Source organism: Chiloscyllium punctatum, chromosome 6, assembly GCF_047496795.1.
Source record: "Chiloscyllium punctatum isolate Juve2018m chromosome 6, sChiPun1.3, whole genome shotgun sequence".
Classification (NCBI taxonomy): domain Eukaryota; kingdom Metazoa; phylum Chordata; class Chondrichthyes; order Orectolobiformes; family Hemiscylliidae; genus Chiloscyllium; species Chiloscyllium punctatum.
Window position 1 is genome coordinate 51,236,883 of NC_092744.1, and position 5,580 is coordinate 51,242,462.

Sequence of the window (5,580 nt, forward strand, 5' to 3'; positions counted from 1 at the left end):
AGACTTTCATCTGAGACTGATAGCTGCTCAATAACTGAACTGAGACCTGCATTTTCATTTGTCAGCCGACGATATAGTGTTTCCTACACTGATAACTTTGAGGTCAAAGGTTTCAGATTAGTTGATCTTTTAAAAATTCATTCAGAGGAGGCGGATATTGCCAGAAAAGCTAATATTTATTGCCCTTTCCATTGCAAACGAATGCCTTGTTTGGCTACTTCAGTGGGCAGTTGAGGGTGAATCATATTGCATCCACAGAACAAAAGTTTCTGTTTTAATTCCATTTCAATTTGCTGCTATCCTAAGAAAGGATGTAGTGAATATCCCTAAGAAAACAGTACTCCTCTGTGCATGAATATCATAAAACCAAAATCACACCTATTGCAGAGATTTCCCAAAGCCATGTTACCGTGGAAACCGTCAACTCTTGTGATATAATTCACAAGAAATTTTGCTCCTACAAAATTAGAATTTAATAGTAAATACACTGGTTCAAGTAATTATTCTTAATTTGAATAATGAATAGGTTACCTCAGTTACAACATATATTATTTTCTTCTACTCAAAAGATAGAAACTTCCTTGTTCACCTTTATTTGGTGCTTTGGAGATTTAGATCTTTATCTTCATTGAATAGATTGCTACCTGATTTATTAAGTCTTTGGTAGGAAGTATCGTGAATGGGTCAGCATTATTGAGATAGCCTAACTGCACCAGTAATGGATGATGATCAATGCAGGTATTACCAAAGTTATGAAGGATACTAAGAATCTAGGTTAATAAGTGAGGAACATTTGGATCAGACATGACATAGAAGCATAATGAATGAAGATGACAGCTGCGCCGAGGTGGCAAAAGTTAGAATTTTTTCCTAGTTTATGTATTGGATGTGGGCATTGCTGACTGGGCTAGTATTTATTCACTATCCTTAAAAGCCACGTGAACTGACTGACTTGTTCAGGCCAGTTACAGCCAGCCATTTTTTCCTGTGGGTCTGGGATCATATGGAAGGCAGACCAGGAAAGGATAACAGATTTATTCCCTTAAAGGCATTAGTGAAACAGATGGATATTTAAAATGCTTAACAATGGTTACAAGGTCATCATTAGGTCAGCTTTCAATTCCAGACTTTTAATTTTTTTTCAAATTTCACCATTTGCTATGTTGGAATTCAAAACCACATTATCAAGAGCATTAACCTGGATCTCTGGAGTACTTAGGAAAAAGTGAGGACTGCAGATATTGGAAATCAGAGTCTCGATTAGAGTGATGCTGGAAAAGCACAGCAAGTCAGGCTGCATCTGGGGAGCAGGAAAATCGATGTTTCGGGCAAAAGTCCTCCTTCGGGAATGAAGTCAGGGAACCTCTGGGGTGGAGGCATAAATGGGAGTGGCGTGGAACTGGGAAGAAGGTAGCCAAGAGTAATTTAGGTGGATGGAGGCAGGGATGAAGGTGATAGGTCAGAGAGGAGGGTGGAGTGGATAGGTGGGAAGGAAGATAGGCAGGTAGGACAAGTCATGGGGATGGTGCTGAGCTAGAAGGTTGGAACTGGGGTAAGGTTGGAGGAGGGGAAATGAGGAACTGGTGAAGTCCACATTGATGCCCTGGGGTTGGAGGGTCCTGAGGCAGAAGATGAGGCTTTCTTCCTCCAGGCTTTGGGTGGTGAGGGAGTGGTGGTGGAGGAGGTACGTCCTTGGCAGAGTGGGAGGGGGAGTTGAAATGTTGGGCCATAGGACAGTGCGGTTGATCGGTGTGGGAAATGTTCCCTAAAGCGTTCTGCATGAAGGCGTCTAGTCTCCCAAATGTACAGGAGACCGCATCGGGAGCAATGGATAAAATAAATGAGATTGGATGTGCAGGTGAAACTTTGGATGTGGAAGGCTCCTTTGGGGCCTTGGATGGTGGTGAAGGGGGAGGTGTGGGTGCAGGTTTTGCAATTCCTCCGGTGGCAGGGGAAGGGGCCAGGAGGGAGGATGGGTTGTTGGGGGCGTGGACCTAATCAGGTAGTCACAGAGGGAATGGTCTTTGCGGAAGGCGGTGGGGAGGGAAATATACCCCTGGTGGTGGGGTCTGTTTGGAGGTGGCAGAAATGTCAGCAGATGATGCAGTTGATTACTTGTCCACTGACAGTATCACTATACTGCCACCTTACCATGTGATAATTAGCATTTACCAGAAGGGACAAGATATTGACTGCACAATTAAATTGAGAATTGAAGCAAAGATTAGTGAGGAACTTTAATTTACATTTGATATGATGCATTGTGCTGTGCTGTGCAGCAACGATAACACTGAGGAAATAGGAGATCTGGAATCTGTGCTATAAATTCAGTGTAATTATATGTAACCTAGAAAGCGTTGAGATGCAAGTTTGGAGATTTACGAGTGAAATAAAGTGGATAGACAACAAAAGTAAGAGTTGATAATGATATTGAATGTTCAATGCATATAATTTTAAAGCAGAAACAGATAAATTAATGTTTCAGGCATAAATCCTTCTTCGTCAGGAATGAGGCTTGTGGGCCAGGGGACTGAGAGATAAATGGGTGGGGGGGTGGGGTTTTGGGGAAGGTAGCTGAAAATACAATAGTTAGATGAAAGTGGGGATGATGGTGATAGGTCAGAGAGGAGGGTGGAGCGGATGGATGGCAAAGGTGATGGACAGGACAAGAGAGCGGTGCAGAGTTAGAGGCTTAGGGCTGGGATAATGTTGGGGAGAGGAAATTATGAAACTGGTGAAATCCGCATTGATTCTGTGTGGTTGCAGGGTCCCAATGCAGAAAATGAGGTGTTCTTCCTCCAGGCTTCAAGTAGTAAGGATTTGGCGATGGAGGAGGCCCAGGACCTGCATGTCCTTGCCAGAGTGGGAGGGCGAGTTGAAATGTCCAGCCACGCGGTGGTGGGGTTGGTTGGTGTGGGTGTCCCAGAGATATTCTCTGAAACAATCTGCAAGTTGGCATCCTGTCTCCCCAATGTAGAGGAGACCACATCGGGTGCAATGGATACAGTAGATGACACTGGTGGAGGCAGAGGTAAATTTTTTGTCAGATGTGGAAGGATCCTTTGGGGCCTTGGACGGAGGTGAGGGGGGAGGTGTGGCGCAGGTTTTACATGTCCTGTAGTGGCAGGGAAAGGTGCCAGGAGTGGAGTGTGGGCTGGTGAAGGGGTGTGGATCTGACGAGGGAGTCGTGGAAGGAATGGTCTCTCTGGAAAACTGATAGCGGTGGGGTGGGAAATATATCTCTTGTCGTGAGGTGCATTTGTAGGTGGCGGATGTAGTGGAAGATGATGTGATGTATATGGAGGTTGGTGGGGTGGATGGTGAGGACCAGGGGGGTTCTGTCCCTGAATTAGAATTAGAATTAGAACCATGGAAGCAGCAATGGGACATTGAACTTGTTAAATCCTTATTAGAACCTAATCTAATCTACCTGTCTCTGCCTTCAATCCTGTAAGACCCTGTGTTTGATTTTACCTTTTTTGCCAAGGGGTGTTTATGAGGATTGTTGCAAGTATTTGGATCAGCACCATTAAGTTGGGATGATCTGTTGCGTCTTCAGAGTGCTTAAGTTTTAGGGAGGTTTTGAGAAGATTTATAGCTCAGGTTGTGATCACGGAGTTGGAAGGTTCATTTTCAGATGTTTTGTCATCACATCATCAGTGAACCTCCGGTGAATTGCTGGTTTTATATCCTGCTTTCTATTTGTGTTTAGGTTTCCTTGGGTTGACGATGTCATTTCCGGTTCTTTTTCTCAGAGGATGGGAGATTGGGTCCAAATCGATGTGTTTGTTGATAGAGTTCCAGATGGAATGCCATTTTTCTAGGGATTCTTGTGCATGTCTCTATTTGGCTTGTCATAGAGTGGATGTGTTGTCCCGGTCATAGAGTCATAGAGATGTACACCACGGAAACAGATCCTTCGGTCCAACCCGCCCATGCCAACCAGATATCCCAACCCAATGTAGTCCCACCTGCCAGGACCCGGTCAATATCCTTTCAACCCTTCCTATTCATTATACCCATCCAGATGCCTTTTAAATGTTGCAATTGTACCAATCTCCACCACTTCTCCTGGCAGCTCATTCCATTCACGTACCACCCTCTGTGTGAAAACATTGTCCCTTAGGTCTCTTTTACATCTTTCCCCTCTCACCCTAAACCTATGCCCTCTAGTTCTAGACTCCCCGACCCCAGGGAAAATACTTTGTCTATTTATCCTATCCATGCCCTTCATGATATTATAAATGTCGATAAGGTCACCCCTCAGCCTTTGTTGCACTAGGGAAAACAGCCCTAGCCTATTTAACCTTTTCCTATAGCTCAAATCTCCAACTGTGGCAACATCCTTGTAGGTCCTTTCTGAACCCTTTCAAGTTTTGCAACATCTTTCCTATAGGAAGGAGACCAGTATTGCATGCAAAATTCCAACAATGGCCTAACCAATGTCCTGTACAGCCACAACATGACCTCCCAACTCCTGTACTCAATACTCTGACCAATAAAGGAAAGCATACCAAACGCCGCCTTCGCTATCCTATCTACCTGCGACTCCACTTTCAAGGAGCTATGAGCCTGCACTCCAAGGTCTCTTTGTTCCGCAACACTCCCTAGGACCTTACCATTAAGTGTATTAGTCCTGCTAAGATTTACTTTCCAGAATGTAATGCACAGAATACTTTGATCTACTTCCAGCTGGAATACAGAATGAATATATAACAAAATGACTTCAGTTCTTTCCTAGAGTTGGTCCCAATTCATTTGTTAAAACATGCCTTAGTTTGACTGGAGCTTTGGTTGTAACCTGATGGGTCAGAATCATTGGGTAATAATGATAGTGGTCAATTATTTCCCAGCAGGAATCTCATGTGGAAAAATAGGTCAGGCGTCCGATGTTAACTAATGGCTCTTGATTAAATGCCACTGGCAAGAAATTTAACTTGGGTGGGAAACAAAAAACCAAGTTGTCCAGAAGTTGACCCAAGGTGTTAGAATTAAGTCTGTCAGCAACATTACAAATCTGGTAATGCTAATTGTGGGGAAGGGCCTTTGAAGGGTCTCAGGCTGGAGAGGGGAAGAGAATGTGGAAAAGCAGGGGCCTGGATGTTATTTGTGGTTTACAGATATGAATCTTATATTTTAATTTTCCTCATTCACTAACAGGGGCACTCATGATGAGCTCTTTACTCAGTGGCCAGCCATAATTCAAAAGGGGTATCCTACGTATTAAGGGACACAATCTATTTTGTACTATGATCCCTACCAGAGTCTGGTGTGAACCAGGATCATTAATGTTATACATATAAATCAGCAATAATGGATGGGAGAAGAATGCTTCCTGATAATGGTTTCATTCAATCTTTCTTTCCAGATTTTTTTATTGGATGTAAATTTCACCATCGGGACATGGCAAGATTTGAACCCAGGTACCCAAAGCATTACCTAGGTTTCCAAATCACTGGTCTAGGAATAATACCACTAGGCCATTGCCTCCCCTGTCACTATGCTACTACAAATTAGGGGGATTAAAATCGCGTCCATCGCTTCTGCAGTTGAAGTTTATACAGTGCTTGTTGGTAACTA